This window comes from Phoxinus phoxinus (assembly GCF_949152265.1).
Source record: "Phoxinus phoxinus genome assembly, chromosome: 6".
NCBI classification, from domain to species: domain Eukaryota; kingdom Metazoa; phylum Chordata; class Actinopteri; order Cypriniformes; family Leuciscidae; genus Phoxinus; species Phoxinus phoxinus.
The window spans coordinates 10478189-10500053 of NC_136881.1; the positions used below are offsets into that span (position 1 = coordinate 10478189).

General features: G+C 37.2%; 1 long non-coding RNA gene across 2 annotated transcripts in view; it reads right to left on the reverse strand.

Moving 5' to 3' along the window:
- Window positions 1–21865, reverse strand: part of LOC307000391 — a 107390-nt gene that overhangs the window by 80989 nt on the left and 4536 nt on the right. Inside the window, exon 2 of one of the 2 annotated variants that reach the window (XR_013798029.1) lies at window positions 19201–19313. The exons of the other annotated variant lie outside the window; for it this stretch is intronic. This is a non-coding gene — a long non-coding RNA (uncharacterized lncRNA). The remainder of the gene's footprint in view (window positions 1–19200; window positions 19314–21865) is intronic. 2 annotated transcript variants of the gene reach the window in all.

Sequence of the window (21865 nt, forward strand, 5' to 3'; positions counted from 1 at the left end):
AACAACCTGTTAACATTTTAAAATGAAATAATAAAGAAAAATAATGTTTTCAGCCTCTCCCCTTCTCTGTATCATTACATCCCAAGCCCTGATTTGGGTTCAAGTTGCTATAGCAACCTTGTTGTGAAAGGCAAGAACGTGTTAGGTTTGGAAATTGATGAGCCAGAGGTGGAGTTAGAAGCCCTTCTTTAAAGTGCCCCTATTATGCTATTTTCAGTCTCCTCATTTTGTTTTGGAGGTCTCCTATTACATGCATCAAAGTGTCACCTTGGAATTATAAGGTTCTATCTGACATTTTTGTCAAAATTGAGCTATGCTATTCACAACTTATTTACAACTTACAACTTATTTACATGATGTAATGTTTTTTTAATGTACATTTTGGAACTTGCAGGAAACCAAAAAGGTTATATCTACAAGGTCAAATGGAATGCAAAAACTTTGAAGCTCAATATATCAAAACCGATCAGAATGCAGATAGAACCATATAATTCCAGGGTGGCAAAAGGTAAAAAAACTGTTTTTTTTTTCTCATAATATACATTGCACATCACCACATTTTTCACTGATTCTCAAATGACTCGATTAATGAATCACTCTCTCTAAATCCCTCCTTTCCGCGAGCTACTCTGCTCTGATTGGCCAGATGGCTGCAGTCTGTTGTGATTGGTCTACCACGTACAGCGTCTGTCGGAAACAAAAAACGCATATTACCATAATAACTTTAACTACATCCTGAGGCTTCCTAAAGCTCAGCGATTGTACACACTATAAACTAACGTTTCTCAATGATACAGTATACTTTTCATTATGGTACATTATGAGATGTTGCAACTGTACACTCTAAAAAATGGTGGGTTGTTTTAACCCAATTTTGGTCAAATATGGACAAACCCAGCCATTGGGTTAAATTTTTTAAATGCATTTTTGATCCAACGTTTGGGTTTGTCCATATTTGACCCAAAATTGGGTTGAAACAACCCAGCATTTTTTAGAGTGTAATTCCTCACCATCAGCATTAACAAGAGTATGTCAATCAACAAACACTTGTGTATATTTCTAATTTATCGCAGGAACTGTATCAATAACATTGCATAACTTAAATTAACTAACGTGAATGACTGATGTAACAAACGTTGGTAAGGCAAATCTGGCTCCATCCTTTATCTTTACTATCTTTATGTAGTAAGAACGACAGACAATCTGCATTAAAAGACACAGTTTTAGGTAATAGTGGCCCACAGCTGATTAGCAGAAGTATTTCAGTAAGACAGTAATAACGTGAATTAGCCAGTTAGCCGGAGACCTACACTAAATAAAACACAAAACTACCTATTTCCTGCGTTTTGCGAATCTCGCGTTGAACTTCGAGATGCAGTTGTCAGTCAAATTACATTTGCGGGCTGGTCAAGTTGTTAGCAGGCGGACAACCTACAACATAGGCGGCTTTATGCAAATGTATCTTCTAGTGACGTAGAACCGTAAAGCAGTAGGATTCGAAACACAAACGACCCGTAAAAGCGGTTCAGAGTCTATCGTGCACTTTCGACTTTACAACTTGGAATATTAAAAAAATCATATTAGGGGCACTTTAAAACAAATACTTTTTGAAAGTGTAATTTGCATTGTTTTCATTTTTATTTTTACTTACAGTAAATATAGTAATAGTACTACAGTTAGTTGTAATTGTTCACAAACTTTTGGTTTAACATCGTGCTAAACTCTTGCATAAACTCTTGATTAAATATGCATATAACTGGTAAGGGATCGATTTATATGATGACCAAATTGAAATTAGGCTTTTATTTACATATAAACATTCATCAACGCACACATCAAATATGGTATATGGAAGCTCAAGCATTTTCGCTTGACGTGCGAGAACAAATTAGGTTTATTTTTGTGTGTTACGCAGCACGTTTGAGCTTCCGCAAGAACCAATGAGGTTTGTTCTCGTGCGTCAAGCAGGTTCAGTTGAGCTTGTTCGCTGATCAATGTTTATATGTGAATAAAAAGACTAAATTAAATCTGTTCATATAAAGCGATCAAGTCTCTTCAGAAAATGTGGACTAAACCGCTCAATTCACATGGATTAGTTTTATGATCTCGTCATGAACTTTTGAAGCGTCAAAGTGGTTGTTGCGTAGCTGTCAATGGAGGGACAGAAATCTCTCAGATTTCATCAAAAAGATCTTCATTTGTGTTCCGAAGATAAATGAAAGTCTTACATGATATGTAATGAGGGTGAGTAATTAATGACAATTTTCATTTTTGGATCAACTAACCCTTTAACTTTGGCTTTCCACTCTAAAAATGTACAATTATTCAAATCATTAACATAAGCTAATGCAAAAGAGCAAATGACAAAGAGCAGTACTTTTAGAGAACATGTATTTATCTACGTTAATGTCAATTTCCACATATACTAATACATGTTTAACATTTCAAGTAATTAATGCATTATAAATGAACATAACAATGAACAGCAGTATTTTTATAAGTTAACATAAACCTAGATTAATACATGCTGTAAAATTGTAGACCCCCAATTCACTAACTAATGTCAACAAATTGAGTATAGTGTTACCTTCCACTTTTCTCAGAGTTCCTGCTCTTACAAAACAGTTGAATTCAAACACTTGCTTAAAATGCAGCTTTTATGCTTTGAGGCACAAAACAAATTTGTGTCTACAAAATATGGCGAAGTAGTTAAGTCAATGTAGAAGTATGAGGAGTGCTTTTGTTGTTGCACTTCCATTGAAGTCTTGCCAACTGCAGTGTCTGTAAACAACTCACATTACAATACCACTTTGTTTCTTCTTTATTTTTTTTTAATGATGCTAGAAAATCTGAAGAAATCTGCGCTATTTGTTTTGCTTATGCATTCAACTTATCTCTAAGATTCCATTCTTTTCCCATGTGTATACACTATCTGCTTTAAAGGTAAAGTGCATTATTAAAACACCTGCTAGTTGATGTTATCTCTGTTGAGGAGTGTCGGATGCTGGGATTTCTTTGTGATGTCACAAGGGAGTATACACTTAGGCAATGGTGGCTTTGCATTGTCAAACGTTGGTACTGCAACAAGGCAAAAGGTCAAACACTGACTTTCTATTTCTAGACTTTCTTTCTTGCTTCAGCATATTGGTTAAACATACATGCACACTCTGCTCTTTCTGATACATAATATCTTTTTAAAGGGCTAAACACAAATCTGTTTGCCTATATGCGCACAAACTGGCTTGCTCATGTGTGTTGTTCTGAATGAATTAAGGCATCAGCGTTTCATGAATGGGCTCTAATGGAAAGTATGTGTCCCACTGGGAACTATCTGCCATCCAACTGAGAGAGCTGCTCCGATTTGACCAGAGATCTCCACACCAGCTGCCATGACCTAAAAAGGGGGTGAAGTCCCCAAATGTTATGTGGAAAATATGCTGTTTAGTTCAAGGAGAAGCTTTCTTTTCCATTTTGCAGTTGAATGGCTTTAAATTGCCACAGTTTTCCCTATTCACAGAGTGAAAATAAATTGCTTGGCAAAAATGTCATAAGACAGCTGGGCCGCACTTTCCATATATTGCATGGAGTTGTGCTTCAAAAACAGGAAAATCATATTAAAGCATCACTTGTACAGAGTGGATCCAGATTCATGCTCTCAGTCCTAAAAATGATAGCAATGCCTCAATGAAGAAACCCTGTACATCTGTCTGCATCCGTGTACCTCATACCGCATATTATTTATAAGAGAGACAGAGAGAGAGAGCAAGGTGCAACAACACAAAAAGTGAGTAGTTCCCATAGGCAGACATGCCTTGGCTGCCTCTACTTGGCAACAAAAGAAGAAAGCAGAAAGCATGAGAAAAGGGAAAAGTATGCACCAAAAAGAAGCGAGAAGGTACAGACGGAAGCGGAGAGGAAATGCAATAGCATTCACACTGTAATGTGAAAAACAGGAGGGGGTGTTTGATATTATCAGTTCTGAGGCACCGTAGATCATCTCCAAAATCGAATTATCCCCTAAAGGAAAACACGACAGCCAGAATATAGAGGGGGCAGGATGTTGAACTGCAGGGCGGGAGAGAAAAGGAGGGAGACGCTAAATCAGACTCCATTTTCCACTTTTTCATTTTAGTAATCGCACACGCTCTCCCGGAACGGCTTCATCCCACATCTCACAACTCCATTACCGCGGCAACGGAGAGCTTTTGTGTGCCGGTAACAGAAAACGGCTGGGACAGATAGGGAGGGGTCTGGAAGCAAAGGTATTCAGGGGTTTTAGTAAGGACAGTAGTAGGGCTGTGGGGGAGAGAATAAACGAAAGAAAATAGAAAATGGAGAAAGAAAAAGAAAAAGAAAAAGAGAGATAGACAGGAATTCCTAGCATGTAACTAGCTCTATAGCATTACAGTATGCAAGTAACAGAAAAAGAAACAAGGCCAATCTTTTCTTTAGCAATCCTTGAGCTACACAATGCTACTGTGAGAAATATGTGTAAAATGAATATAAACAATCTTAGATGTAACATTTTAATCAATAAAAACTGAAAAATCATGCTTAAAACAAATATACTGAATTTCAAAAGTAAACCAAAGGTAAGCTCCTCAAATCGAATGAGATTATCTATACAGCCTTATGTCTGGACAAAGATAAATGCTTTTACACCATGAAAAAATCTAAAATGAGTTATGTGTACTATGCAACTATCTTGCAGTGGGTACTTGGTTTTAGCCAAGCTATATATCAAGAGGTTCGATTTCAGTGCAATCACCACTGAAGCGAATCAGAATTCCAGCACCATGGACAGCACAAGAAAAAAAAAGAAAATTCAACTTTCAGTACCATGGACAGATCCATGCAGCCATTTCATATGGTATTTTGTGTTTCAGCACCATGGACAGCTCCGGGTAGGTACCATCTGATGTTTCAGAACCATGGACAGCTCCGGATAGCCGTTGCAAGTACCATCTGATGTTTCAGCACCATGGACAGTACACTCGCCACTGTGTGTTTTTCAGCTCTACTGACAGCATATTAAAACTAATTATGCTGGAGGGTTATTTTATCTTCATGTACAGTGCCGCAAAAACTAGAGTGACTACAGTGACTCTAAAACTACAGTGCCGTTTCAGTATTACAGACAGTGATGTATACCTGTTCACTTGTGTGTTTGGGTGTAAATGAAAGAAAAAGGAAATCGAAGATCAGAAGAAGTGATCAAATGCTCCTGAAAGTAGAGTATAAAAAGCCCGAAATGAGTTCTAGGATGTCACATACAAAGCTTTAATTTCCTAAAATCTATTCTCACTCTCTAACCCACTTCAAATTTAAAGTCAGTAATACTATTTGAAATATATTCTTACAAAGAAATTCACTTTTTAGTCAGAGCCCCCACCATTTCCAAAACGGAGCATTTTGCATCCGTAGGCCTACAGAGCCGCTGATAGAGACTGAAACCTGCTGCGTGAGGTACGCAATTTTGGGGCTGCTCATTGTCACTCCATCTGTGGTGCAGTGGGGGTTAACTGCGGTCCACTGAATAGCCAATTTGTATGTTTCAAGTTGCAATTCTCATTTTCGAATAATAAAAAAAATAACAGAAAATGACAGTAACCTATGGTTATCTGCTTCTTCTCTGTTGTGCTCTCTGTTTTCTAAGGGGAAGAATATTGTTATCATGCTGGGTGAAGATTTCAACCAGCATTGACATCTATTCCCATCTTTTCTTAGCCATAGAAGGTTTGTCACTTTTGCTACCTCTAACTTCCTCACATTGCATTTCCACTTCCAGTTTATGCCCAATACTACCTACAAAACAAAACAAACAAAAATTATATAAAATGTAATAATTATATGTTTTTCATAGAATAAAAAAATGCATACAGGTTTGGAACAACATGAGTTGAGTAAATGAGTAAATGATGACAGAATTGTTATTTTGAAGTGAACTATCCCTTTAAGTAAATACAATAAGTGATGCTTTGGATGAATATAACTATATATATATATATATATACTGTAAAAAATCCACTATCTGCTGTTGTAGAGAAGAGCGCTCAAGAAGGAAGAGTGCAAACAATATTTCAATAACATAACCACATAAACAGACTTGCAAAAGACATAAAACAGAACTGGAAATAATACATATGCTGTGAAAGGCAGTAAAACGAGAGCATGAAACCTACATGGCGGACGGAAATGAAAATGAAAAGCAATGTCAATTCAATACAGCTGATACATTATTATTATGAAAATATCTTTGAAAGTTATTTTGTCAGAGTGCATTAAACACCTTTCCTGCATTCAAAATTAGGAGAACTATTTTGATTGTGTTTACATATTCTGAAGAAATATTTTGACTGATTGATGTTTATGTTTTAGGCAATAGTGCAGCCTTAATCTACTGTCAAATGGCAACATTCGTATAGTAACAGCTCCCGTGGCAACCAGGTTTCTTGTGTCCATCCCTTTTAAATTCCAAGGCTGTGTTAACAAGGCATTTTGTCCTTTCTTGTTTACGTATACTTATAAAATACTTCAGTGATTAGAAAATGTTATATTTGTTTACTGTTTGTGGAGAGCACTGAAAAGAAAGCTTTTGATTTACAGAAGAATTTAAATCATACATTCTTTATATATTCTTTTATATTGTTTAAATAAACAGCACTGAAAATTACAGAATATTGGCATAGCTATTTTATGTCAAAAGAACAATGAATATTAGATTCCTCATGGTATAACATTTTTAATTTTAATAATTTGGGGTCAGTATGATTTTTTTTAAAGAAATTAATACTTTTATTCAGCAAAGGCGCAAGGCCTTTCTACTGTATAGACAGCCAAGTTTTATTGTAAGCCTTTTACCACTTGAAATACCACTTTAATTTCCAATCAACATATGTTTTAACAGGTGAATAAAGCATACACTCAGGCAAAACTCAACTACTCGACAATGTCCAAAAACTGTCCATAGGACAAGAGTATTTTTCCATGAATTTAAAAAAAGGGCAAACTGTCAAATATTTGACAATTACGGTTTCTGTAGGAGCAAACAACAGTTTTATATTTTTGCATGTCACCTTTTATATTTTTAAAGATGCCATATTGTACACCTTTCTGAAGTTTTATTTTAGGTTTTGATATCCTTAAGAATATATATTTGCAGTATAAGTACCAAAAAAACATCTCAATATATATTTCAAAGCTCCTTTCTCAGGAACTCTGCCAAGAACAGGTCGAGTTTGGCCTGTCCACTTAATAAGCATGAGCCTCTCTTCTGATTGGCCTGTTGTTTTCTGAGTGACCCAACATTGGTTTGGGTGGTGACTGAAGGCGGTGACTGAGTAGTTCTGACATCACATTTATACGGAAGTCACAACGGCTTGTGAAAAGGCACAGCGACTTTATGCAGGCTGTGTGCATTTGTCTGTGGATCGACTGTTTTAAAATATATATGGTAGTTTCATAGCCCCTAGACCTCTGTTAGGTCTAGGGGCTATAAAGGCAAAGAAATTTCAGTTTTGAAGTTGAATGTTGTGTGAAAGTTTGTTGAAAGTTCGTGACTGTTTTAATGTTTACATCTATTTAATGCAAGATTCCCATTGACAACTTAGCAACATGCCCTGCTATGGGGTCTTTTTGGTGAGAAGAATGTTCTTTTGTTGTCTTCTATACAGAAATTGACTTCCAAAAATAAACCTACACTGAGAAATATTCACTGGAATAAAAAAAAATATATAATAATTTGACAACTTGCCATGGATTCCCTTATATTTTGGGAACTGGGATGTTTTTGTTGTTTTTTTCTTAGTGGGTCCTTGCATTGCTATTGACTTGATAGTAGAATAGGGAAATTGGGTTGGTTCAGCTCCAGGTGTGTGTGTGTGTGTGTGTGTGTGTGTGTGTGTGTGTGTGTGTGTGTGTGTGTGTGTGTGTGTGTGTGTGTGTGTGTGCGCGTGTGTGTGCGCGTGTGCGCGTGTGTGCGTGTGCGCGTGTGTGTGTGTGTGTGTGTGTGAGAGAGAGAGTGAGAGTGAGAGAGAGAGAGAGAGAGAGAGAGAGAGAGAGAGAGAGAGAGAGAGAGAGAGAGAGAGAGAGAGAGAGAGAGAGAGAGAGAGAGAGAGAGAGAGAGAGAGAGAGAGAGAGAGAGAGAGATGAATGGGACTGTGCCAGGCTGCAGTCCCAGGGTGGCCTTGGATCAATCTGCTTATCTGCGGGCTGCCAGCAAAGCCGATGATTAATACAACCCCATCAGTGAGGACACTCTTATTTATTACTGCACGAGACACAGAAGAGCACGGAACATAAAGACACAGCACACAGAGACGCAAGACTACCTACACCGTGTAGATGCAGGGGACACCGAGTCGGTGTTGCCAAACATTGAGGCAATAAGACACTACCATAAAGCAAAGAAACACAGCATGCTTACAGAGCAAAAAGGGTATAGAGAAGCTGCAACAGAACAGAGCCAGAGGTTTTGCGTTAAAGTGAACATTTCTGTAACGTAATGTATGTTTCCAAGTGAAACATGATATTTAACAAGAAAAGAAAAAACAAGTAGGATAAGACTAGCTTGTATCCATCACGAGTTGATTGGATTGTGAATAGTAAGTGGTTCAATAGCCAAACCTGAATGCAAGTTTTCAGTTGATTGTAAAGTACTTTTAAAGAGTAAAACCAGCATTTTGACCGGAAAGGTGAAGACTGAATGTCAAGTTCACCCCGTTTTCTAAATGGATACATACACATATTATTGAATGTTTAATGAATAACCAATTAATCTTACTCCTTTTGAACATCCCAAGATAAGAACACCCAAACTACAAAGATTGCTATAATATTTGTAACCTGTTTTTGAATTAACATCAATCTGCAATATATTACTGTATAAACTAGCCTATGTGACATCAGTTGAAGAAACAAACATCCTTTTATCTTTGGAATAACACGCACTGATAAAACGGGAATATGTATTAGCAAATTCATTACAGAGCAGATGAGAGAGCTAACAGCGACGGTACTATAGAATACAGAAAAATATCATGGTTGAGTGTGCATAGTCACACAGCAATCTGCAGGGCATCTTCATTCATAATTGCATTGACAAACAATTTCATATGAAAAAAAAAAACATTTACAGTCACTCAAAGCACAGCTATGATCTGAAAAACATCATCATGAACTCTAAACACAGCTAAAGCAGCACTTGGAACAGTCCGAGCATGTACAGCTGTGTGTGTTGGCAACAAGGCCAATCGAAGAAGACGGCAAGTCACAGCATAATATCTTCAGGGTCAAAGGTTGCAGACAGCGAGGTTAAAAAAAATGAATAAAGAGACAGAAATGTAAACGTCAGCTGTCTTGTGTCTCCGCTGGCTATGCGTGTTAGTGTATGAGCGTGTGATATTTGCAATGTAGGCAAGTTTGAGATGTAGAATGCTCATACGGTGAATATAAAAATGTTATTCTGAAGGCACACTGCCCAGGGGTTTTGCCAACAATCACAGTGGTCATTTAATGCAAATACTAAGCTACGGTACATTAACTCTAATGCCATTACACCATTGTAAATTAACAGGCTCCAACATCCACTTTCCACGTCTGATCAAATTCAATCAAATGCAAATGGTCTTGCTTATAAAATAAGATGTTTCACCTATCATCCGAGCAGTTTAGTACTTTTTCTAGTAAGGCAACTTGCACCAGCAAATAGGGCAGCAAAAGGTGTCTTAGACCACATACAACTTCCTGCTTATCTATAGTGCCCTATGAAATTAGTATAATATATTTGTTATCCGAATATTTCTGGATTCCGGTTTAATGGCTGGAATAGGATACTAGCTTCTTTTTTCAAGTCCAATTTTTTTATCAAGTTGCCATGGTTTGGTTGAAATGGGACAAAATAAAAGTGCAGGGTTTAAACGCAGCAGTCTTTTATTTTAAAAAGGCCAAAAAAAAAAAATTCAATTCTGAGAAACTCTGGATCAGAAAACAGCAAAAATAACAACCAAACTTTCTAGGATTAACGGACAACAGACTGAACCAAACACATAAATAACAGAGTGAACTAATCAAAGAATCAAGGCAAAGTTGACATGACTAATTAAATGAGTAACCTAGAAGACTAACTAAGAGGGGGAAAGGAAACAGAAAACAGAGCAAAAGCCAACTCAGTAAAACTCAAACAAGAGTAAAACAAGACAATAGCAAGTCAAATCAACTCGTCCAGGCCCTAGTAACTTACAAAACATTGTACCATGTTTTTTTTCTACTAATACCAATCATTTTCTGGATATTATTCTAATATTCTTGTGGAGGCACACTGGAGTATCACCAATACATGAATATAATCAAACAGTAGTGAATGTGAATAAGTTGTTAGGTTGGCTGACTGACTAGTCTGAAGGAGTTCCTGAGTGAATATGCTGGTTTTGGGTTGAACTAACAAATAAGTCATATTTTGGATTAGTTTGCACTGCAGAAATAATGTCAATAAATAACATATCTTGGGCTGTATGTGTTACACAACATGACTTAGCTAGCCCAATTCATGAATAAAAGACTCATATATACCACCCCGATCTACGAATTTTACGAGGTGGCTAATTCGTACCAATTCATACGACCTCACTCGTACAATTTTGTAAGATTTTTGCTAAATCGTACATATTTTACGAGTTGCCAAATTCATATGAGTTCGTACGAATGACCTAAGCCTGACCCTGCCCTTAAACCTACCCATCACGTGGGTTTAGACAAATCGTACGAATTTGTACGAATTAGCCTTCTTTTAATCACTCGTACAAATTAGTACGAATTGGTCGTGAGATAGCGTTGTATATACCGATTATTTTAGTCAATCAAAAACATACATACTGTACAGCTACTGAAGTCCAGCAGAACCATTTCCTGAACAAATGACTCACTCATTCCAATATATCATGCACTTACAAATAGCAACTGCCTGGTTTAACCCTGTTTTTGATTAATTTTTAGAATTAATAATATCATAACGTACCAAGTTAGAAGGTTCACTGTATTATTTGTAGCAATAACTGTGAATGTCTTTCATATTTAAAAAAATGACTTTATAGTTAAAATATACCAAAATTAATCAGAATCAAATCGTGTGAATGCAAATCGGAATCGAAAGCTTGTGAACCTTGAATCTGAAAAATGTGTATTGATACGAAGCCGTCACTCATTAACCAAGATGCTCAAAACACAGTACGAGTCACAACACAACGGCAAAATACATTCTTCTGTATGTGTATGGCTCTAACAGAGGTGGTTTAAACAAGAATAATGAATTTAACACTTCTACTGTGTGTTGCACGGCATGCTGTCAGCACACTAATTAAAATGTCACTGCTACAAATATCAAAATTAAAAAAAGAAGTAAGGGGAAAAAAACATTTTGAATACAGATTAGCAGAGAGTGTATTATTGACTGTCTGTTAATAAAAAAAGTGTCATAGGGACGTGGGAAGAGTGAGAAAGAAAAAGAGAGAGTGAGAAAGAGCACAAGTAAGTTTGATAATACTAAATATTTATTTGCACACAACACTGTGGAACCACGGTCAGGCCTCACTCCAAAATATGTATTCATACTGCAAAAAATAAAGAAACAAACTCACACATACACATAAAACAAAGTTAATGTCAAGTGAATGACTTAAACCTTCTCTTTGCTCTGTCATTTTGTCTCTCTCTCTATATATTTTTCTCCTACAGGCGTCCTCCTGTCTTTCAACGCTTTGATCTGTGTGCCAGTAACACAGGCGAAACTTCAAATAGCTTCAGCTCTGTCAGGTGGGCCCTCTCTCTTTCACTCTCTCTCTCTCTCTCTCTCTCTCTCTCCCCTCCTCTCCAGCTGACACTTTCCAGTTGCGTGTGATTTTTGACAGCTGAACATGTCCAAAGCCCTCTTTCAGACAAGTAAAGTGAAGGTTATGCAATACAAAGCTTCAAGGAGGTTAAACTCCTCCAAAACGTTCGGTTTGCCAGACTGTGCACTACAGGGAAAGCTGCTGACCCTTTGGCTTTCTTCAAATGGAATGTTGTTTTTTTTTTTTCCTTTATTGAGACCTGTCTGCCTTCAGATTCACAAAAATGTCTATATCATACAGTCAGGGATGTTTCGAGGGCCCCGTCTATTTCTAAGTTTAAAGCGGCCCAGAAAACCGATGCCACTAGTCAGGTTTCCCAGTACCCTACAGAGAAACAAGCATGCAGCCATCTTTAGAATATTGTGTTTGAACTTTCGTTTTTCCAGTAATTCTGTACATTTATATGGCATTGCTGTTGAAGAGTAATTAGATGATTAAGTGGATTCACTTATTGTAGAGTTAACGTCCGTTATAAGAAGCATTGCAATGTTTGAAGCGGATGTCAAAACAAATGTCAGTAGACCAGGAAAGTTTTAATGAGCGGTTCATTCATAAATCCAAAATGCTGTGGAAATACAAACCATAATGTTGTGTAATTGTTCTGGTGCGACTTCACAAGATCAACAAGGTGCGTGGAGATAAAGAACAAAGTGATTTTTTTTGGAAAATAGCAACACTTGTCAAAAAATGTCAAAGGGTCAGACCAGTCAAAAGATGGAGCTGAAAAAGTAATGCTGTTTTATTTTAGCCCTGATGAAGGCCTGTGCGCCGAAAATCGCTGGCAAAATACCTTTTCAGCTCCATCTTTTGTTTGTTCTGACCCCTTGGCGTTGTTGCTGGTATTGTCCATAAATACAAACCGGAAGACAGAACACAATAAGTGCATACACAAGGTCTATAAACTACACATTAAAGTCACCTTGAAATCTAAATTGACAAAGTTTTCTTTCTTTTTTTACAGAATGTTGCAGTGTTTATTAAAAATTATTTATCCATGCACAAAAATTCCCTCCCCTACCCCCTCCAAACAGCATCTGTTCTCTTCATGACATATACATTTGCAGATGGGACTAAATATCCTCCACAACTGACTGCAAACCATTTAGTTAGCAACACCTAACTTCCTACGATCTAATCAATTCCTGAGGACAAAATCAAGTCCTGCCCTGGAGTTTTTCTTATTCCAGAAGCCTTATCACTCTGATACTGTATATCCATCACAATAGGGACGAAAAGAATATCTCAACTTCCATTTCATGCCGACTTTAAGCTACACAGTTCTCCAAGAAGAAAACTCTTTTGAGTTGTCTACCTAGATTTTAATATCAGCACAATCTCTAAAAGTTATTATACTGCCTTCAAAGATGTCTTATTTCCTTTGAGGAGAAGGCAATCCCACAATGCACTGTGACACAATTAGTGCAAAATCATTTAAGTTGGCAGATATGTCAAAAGAAAAGTGGAATATAAATATAATTTGTAAATAAAAAAAGTTATATCAATAAAAAAAATATATATTTTACCTGATATTTGTGTGCACTACTTATTTGTTGTGCTTAGAGTATCACATCTTTTTGGTCACTTTTAGTCAGAAAATCTAAAGAAAATTAGACATATACAGAAAGATAATACAAATATAATTTCACTCACCAAGCCTATCACTTGAAGCAAATATCCATTCCTTCTTAAATGTCTGCGCCAGCGGACAATAAAAACTGACGCATATCTAACGGCAGACGGAGAAAACCATAAATCTTCATTATGATTCCCAATCATAAATATAGTGCATGTTCATTTACTTCTGGTATAAACATTTTTATTAAATGCGCCGCCATTCTCATTAATGGAGTTAAACACATAAGCTGAAATTTACTGAGAAGAAAAAAAAATTATATTCAATAAATAGAAATATTTGTCTTGGATGTAATGCTTTTGAACATATTTCCTCTGGCATGCTGTGTTTTAATGTTTTAACTACAGAGATAATTGCTTACCAAGTCATGATAATAGCAGATTGTGCAAATATAATGCACAACAAGGTCGATCTGTTTCCATTAAAAATATAAATCAATTAAAATACTATTTGGCCAGTGGAAAAGATTGAGAAAAACTTTCTCTGAAAATTATTTTACACTATTTTATTTATTTATTCAAAAACAAGGCAAGGATAGGCTACTAAATGGTTTTTATTAATGTAATGTGACGACACGGCACATCCGTATTTCATATTTTCCTAATGTCTTTAAACATTAAACATGTTATGACGTGGATGAATAATCATATGCAAATGATATGCAGATGAGGATATGCATAGTAAAACTAGGCGTTGTAAGCTCCATATATGGTTATTTCGGGGAGGAGACGCATGTGCGCACAATCTTCCGCTGACTGGGATTTATAAAGTGAATTCTGCGCAGGTTCTGGCGTACGCACGGTTTTATAAGTCTGAATTTTTTTTTGTGCACGTACACTTTTAGTAAGAATACTAAGCACAGTTACATAAATGAGGCCCCAGACCAGTCACCTCACACTACATTTCCCATAATCCCTCCTGGCTTCACACCTGCACACACTCATCTAATCATCACACCTGTTTGTTATCATTTTATTATCTCTGTGTATTTAGTTCCTGTTTTCAGTCTTTGGTTAGTCGGTTCTTGTTCGTGTATGCTATAGGGGTGTAACAATATATCGTGCCACAATATATCGCAATACAAAAATGCAACAATACGTATCGTGGATAGTGACAATATTTATCGTGGATAGTTCACCCAAAATAGAAATTACTGTATAAGAAAAAAATCATGTTTTCAGAGTTTTAGTGTCAGTACTACATTAAACTACTATATAATGTTGATTATAATGTATAATAATGCAATGGTCAGCTTCAGAATCATGAATATTTTTATTCTGGTGTCACCATTGTCCTTGAATTACAAGCACCAAGTCCAAACCTGTTCATTTAAACCCACAATGTAATATCAAAGTTAGCATTTTAATCAACAGTACATTTTTTGTTAACCTTTTATCATATGTCTTGGGAGTATCGCAATAATATCGTATCGTGAGTTCAGTATCGTGATATATATCGAATCGTGAAATGAAGGTATCGTTACACCCCTATATGTTATGCCTGTCTTTTTATTAAATCATGTTTATATTTGTATCCAGTCTTCATAATTTGCATGTCTTGTGACGACATAAACAAATGTAACATGTCTATTATTTTACTGTTACATTAGCTACATTCTTAAACAAAAAATATGTATACGTCTATTTACATGTCACTATAAAAAAATATTTATTAATATTATTATGTTTAAAAGACTAAATTGATTCTATCATTTTATATTGAAAATGCTTATGGTCACCATTTCATTGTGCTTTTGGTTTCTAGTCTACCACAATATCAAACTTTATCAGGAGGTGTATTCTCTTCTCCCAAAGGTAGTCGCTGCATCATGTTGCTGCTTATTTGCATAATGTTGAGCGCTGCTCTTGCCTCCAACTTTCATTCAAACAAATCATGTGCGATCACTTTGTCGCTGCAAATTTAGAAGCAGGGCTAGATCTGTGGAACATGGGGCATTGGGGTGCATACGCTACAGGGTCCAGCCAGCAACTGAAAAAAATTACAAACAAAAACAGTGGTTTAAACAGAAAAAATAAATACCTAAAATAAAAATCAACAAAAATAAATAATTGTCTGAGTCATTAAATACTCATTACGCGGTAGAATAATCTGACCCGTGTGACTATGTGGGAGAAAACATCCCACATGCAGATGGCAGTATATCATGTTATGGCATTAAGGTTACTCACAAAAAAATGAAAATTCAATGATTGGCAGAAAATGTCAAAGCACTCGATTCACTTATAAACATGCTTGTATATTCATGTAGGTTTACCCAATTTAATTGCTGGGTTACATGTGTGACCAAAATATAAATTCAAGTTTGAAGGGTCTAAAAGGTGTTGCTGACGTATTTTACGAATAACTAAAAGTAAACTGATTTCACATGAAGCTTTTTACATGGTCAGTTTACTAGTGTTACGTTGCTGCAAGGAAGCGCACGATCACGAGCAATAGAACAAAAACAGTCTTTATTCATAATTCAAAAATGGAACAGGCAAGAGATAACCAGGGTAACTAACAACAAAACATAAATGATGAGGTACACAGAACTGAGGAAACTAAGGAGTTAAATACTCAGACAGAGAAATCAATGTAAAACAGTACAGGTGTAGAGCTAATTAACAGCCAAGGAGACTAGTAACTAGGAACATAGGCCCTGTCCCAAATGGCACCCTAAGCACTCGCGGCTTTCCTCTGCATCAAGGGCACAAGTCGACCCAAGAGGGGGGCGCTCGAGAGCACCCTTCTGAGCCCTAAAATGACAAATGGGACACCCTACGGTCTCACGGACTTAACGGACACGCGCCATTGTAAGTCCACAAGACCAAAAATGCATATGAAGTGTGCCATTGGGACAGGGCCATAGATGAACAGGCAGACAGTTAAAAACCAAAACTCATTGACAGGAAAACAGATCATAAACGTTACTGTTAGTTATGCTTATTTCCTGAGGGCAATTTTTTACACCCTTCCCTCGCTAACTTCCCTCCATCTCGTTCAGTCGGATGTACGTCATTGCTTATGTTGCACGAGTACCCACTACTGCCGGATCCCTTGCAATGTGTTTCAATGAAATGCCCTAACTGTGCGTTCACACCGGACGCGAATAGCGCGTCAAATTCGCGCCTGCCGCGTCTAGTTTGACGCTTGAACATTTTGAATGCATTCGCGCGTCCAAAGCGAAATACACGCACGTAAAAAGCAAGTGTTTGGAGCGGAATTTACCGCTTCTTCTGGGAGAGGCAAGTGCTGCAGGAAATTTAAAAATACTACTGTTATTGTGTCACGAAATGTAGTTTTAAGAGTTGTTCAGTCGAGAATGTAGTTGTTTAAAGCTCAAATCTGTGGTTTGTTTATAAAGATAGCGCCTATTTAAAAAATTTGATCTGACATTTCGGAGTTGTGAGATCCAGGCGATCACTGGGCGCTTGGCGCTCATGTAACCCGCCTGAACAGCCTCACCTCGGCTAGTCCTCCTGACGTCTGCCGCTGGTAAACCAGAAATGTTTAATTTCTGGTTTAATTTAAAAGGTTAAATTCACAATCTATAGCTTCGGCTCTATTATATGAAACATATAAGTTAAAATACATTAATGACTCGTTATAACGTAGGTCAAACGACTTCTTTAATTAACGTTATGTGAGTTTTTTTTCATCTCATTCAGAAATGTAGCCTATGACTGCAAGTGTTCAGTGTCGTGTCACATTCATAGTTAACATCTGAACAATATCATTCCTTCTTTCACACGGGCATTTAGTCATTACAAAATAATTTATTAAGGCCAAACATAAGTTATTTAAAATTTAAAATGACATCGGGCATTCCCCCGTTTATCACGTCACTTCACCACGTGACAGCAGCAAGCAGGCTCCGATTGGTTAACGCGGCACGAATTGACGCAGAAGTTCAGATTTTTCAACTCGGGCAGCAGACGCGAATTCGCGTCAAACGCGTGAATGCACAAAAAGCACTATAAAATCATTTGCGCGTAACGCGCCAGACGCTCATTTCGCGCGAACGAGGCGTATTCGCGTCTACCGCGCCGCACTCTACGCCTCATTTGCGCCGCAGGATTTTTTTTACGCGCGTAACGCGTCTTTGCATTGACTTAACATTGAAATTACCCGCGCCTGACGCGCTATTCGCGTCTGGTGTGAACGCACCATAAGCCCTTGATCACTTGGAATCTGCTATGAAGCTGATTTATAGTTTTTTTATTTTCTTATAAGATTGTTTACAAACCATTCTATAGGCCTGTATGAATGAGTGGACTGTTAAAATAAATATAAACAATTATTAAATATTAATAATATATTTATATTATATAAATATTTGTAAAAATACACAAACGAAAATGACAACAATACAATAAACTTAACTGTGTAAAAAACAATCAGCTTAAGGTAGCAACAAGTATTAAATGTCGTTAAACATATATGTTGAGCGCGTCAAAACAATGGCCAATCAGAGGTGTTTAAGAATCCGTTCAACAGCGCTCAAAAGGCTAGAGAGAAATGCTGGTATCTTCACACTTTTACCAACACAGTACCGACTTGCTACCGAAGTCGATAACCTTTTGACAACTCTAAGCCACAATCATGTTGCATTGTGGTCTATGGAGTTGCCCGAAGTGTATTGAGTGTATTGACCTCTATCAAAATCGAGGGTCCGAGGGTCTGTTCAAATAAACTTCCCCCGCCCACTTGACAAAGTTGAACAGGCTTCAAAATGGTGGCGGGGATTCCCCCGAAGAGAAGTGCTTATAGGGAAGTTTGCGGGTGTATGTTTAAAAGTGGAGTTAAATGCATCCCTTGTTTGAAAAAGGATGTCGGTGTCAAAGCTATCACATTTAGTCCATATAATTAATATCTAAGGCATAGAAGCACTTAGGGGATCTCACCTTGTGCAGCATAAACACTAATCTACATACAAAGATTGCCCATATCTGGCAGCATATACTTACCAGCCATAAGTATGCAGTACAAGTAACAGCTAATCAACTGTGCACATTATACGAATCTATCAGGAATGAATTTAACAAGATAGGCCCCTCGCTTTCTCCCTCCGCTCTGACAGGACTCAATTTCATTTCATATGCTTTCATTTATATGTCATTTTGTTGCACATGTTTCAGAAACCCTCATCTGCTTTTCAGAGCATGAATGAAATACAGCGACCACTCGAAACTTTGAAACAAGAGCCGCAAGGCGATTCAAGCAATTTGGGCAATGAAGAGTCTTTATGGAGATGCGGAAAGAGAGAGGATAAAAATTATGAAACTAAAGAAAGAAAATGGAAAGAAAAAGGGTTTACAGTGGCGAGGCGAGAATATAAAGACGGAACAAGAGCTCAGCGATAGAGGTAAATGTTATAGAAAAAGACTAAATATAAATAGAGTGAGAAAGGCAAAATGAGAGAATAATAATTGAAAGGAGAGGAGAGGTGGAGAGGTTAAATGAGAGCGTGATAGACAGATAAAATTAAGTGGGGGGGGGATGGAGAGAGACAGTGACTGAGAGAGACGGAGAGAATGGGTAAATCAGTATGCATGGGCATTCTTCACATGAAGCACAGCGACTGACAGGGGACCAGCACAAAGTCAGATTGCTAAAGAACCCTGCTGACGCGTCTCACACACAGACACAAACACGCATGCAAAAACACACATTCACGCATACCTTTCCCCAGGCATCTCCTAGGGCGATGTGTAACAAACTCTTTGCTTCCAAGTCAGGAAACAAACACACACACACACTCATCCACAGAGCAGGTACAGCGGTGTTGTGTCACCCTGAAACATGTGGAGAAAGAGAAAACTTATTCACACCCTCACTGCGACAGTCTCTTATACATCAGAAAATAATGGGGCGAAGAGGGCGAAGAGGACTTAGGACAACCAAAGACAGACAGTGTTCAATGAAGACACCCTACAAGGACACATGCTGTGAACTATTGCACGCCCATTTGTCATGTGCGTGTGCCTAGTAAACTAGATTGCCCAAAATTCTCAATAAGCTTTCCATTCATGAGCTGAATTGACTACAGAAAACTGAACTGGAATTTAACACTTTATAAACTATAATCATAATCATACATCGGGTCAGCGGTCACCCTTCCGCCGGAACTCGACTCTCTCATGAAACCGCATACGGCCATTGCCGGAAGCCAGTGGTAAATGTTTATAAAGATTTAAATGTGGATATTTTTCCTACATAAACCTTTTATGATGGATGGATGCGCTTTTTGTAACTTTAAAAACTTGGGCGCTATTCAATGCCATTACAAAGCTGGGACGAGCCAACCAGGATATTATTTAATATAACTGTGTTTGGCTTAAGAAGAAAGTCATTTACACCTAGGATGGCTTGAGGGTGAGTAAATTAATGGGTTATTTTAATTTTTGGATAAACTATTCCTTTAACTATAATTATTCATATTTATTACTGATATGTAGACATTATATGGCATTTTTTAAAGAAATTAATAATTTTAGTCAGCGAGGATACATTGAATTGATCAAAAGTGACAATAAAGACTATACATGAATAAAGTTGATATCAGTTTCCACAAAAATATTAAGTATCACAACTGTTTTCAACGTTTACAATAATACGAATTTGTTTCTTGAGCAGCAAAATTAGCATTACAATGATTTCTGAATGATAACGAATGGATAAATTACTTTTTAAAATATATTAATAAAGAAAACAGTTAGTTTAAATATGAATAATATTTCACAATATTACTGTTTTTTGCTGTAAGTAAATGCAGCTTTGGTGAGCATAAGAGACTTCTGTCAAAGTCTTACAAACTGAATGAGACTGGATATAAATTTTGTGTTTATGTGAAATGAAAGCAATTGAATGTATTGACAACTACACTGAAGCAGCTACATGTATACTTCCGTGTCCATCCTTTCTCCTACATTATTTCAAGAACTGAATTGGACTGTAAAAGGTATTATTTGCATTTCAGTAGTGAATGGTGCACAACCCTGCTAGTTACTGTGGATAGAGGGAGAACTGTCATGTATCAGTCACTGGAATTGAATAGGAACGTACTGTATCTTTTCAACATCCTGTGACAAAGAGTGAGTCTGACAAATGTAGACGGCATCTCCACCAGCGCTCACGCAGCCTCATAGGACTATAACCAGCCCTTGTCACTAGGAAAGAGATATTAACTTCTAATGCAGAAGAGTTATTCAAGCTCAGTGCCTGCTACTGTCACCCCATGACTGAAGCCATGTACATTTGCCATCGTAATGAGAGGACAAATTGGAAATATGGCTCACTGCTCTCCATTGAACAATAAAACCACACACGCAGCTCATCTCATTAAACATGGGAGTTATTGCTCAGGATACCACAACTAGATTAATTAACACAAGGTATGGAGGAAAAGGGCAGGTGGATGAGCGAGCGAGAGAGAGAGAAAGCTGAGTAAATGTGGCAACTGAATTTTACTTGGAAATAATCTGTGTTCAATTTAATTTCCTCATCGCAAGGACAGTAACAGCAAAAGGAAATTGAGAGTTCACTCGGCCTTAGCTTTAAAGATCACATCAATCTGGAACGGACCGGCAGACCGAAGTTACATGAACAATACGTCGTCAATTCCGAAAATCGGCGGTAATGTTCTCATTAAATGCATGAGACAATTTTTTGTCAAGTCATCTTTGGAAATGGACTGAACTCATGAATAACTCCTTGTTCATAATTAGGTCTCTGAATACTGATGAAAATGTTAACATGTAACTAAATAAAGCTCGTTTATATATTACATCCCTTACAAAACACTCAAGTGCATGTTGAGGTAGTTAAGATCGTTGACAAATTATCAAACAATCAAATTGTGACACCTTCTCCTCCCACGCGGTTGAGGCGGTTAATTGGCCATTAGGCGGGAAGCGTGCGCACCTGTAAAAGAATCCGTTAGCGGACAATGAAATTAAAGAGCTCGAGGTGCAGTTTATGAGTTAGCTACAGTATCTTTATCGAAACCCCGGTTTTTAATGATGTCGGTTATGACTGTATCAGAGGATCCATTAAGTATTTAGACAGCACGAAAGACTTATAAAAAGTCAAGTTGATGGACATTTGAGGCAGTGTGAAATTACATAGTGTGAATAATATGTGTACAGTCATGAGAGAAAATATGGGTAAAAAAGGTGCACATGGAGCTTAAAAAAATCCCTCTCATCATAAATAAATCTGTTTAAAATGAGAGGTAAAGATACGACTCCTTAAAATATGAAAAGTACATAGCCTATATTAGCCTATGCTGTGATAGTGACCTTGGAACATAATGAGGTCGAACACATATTCGGATGTTTACACTCTC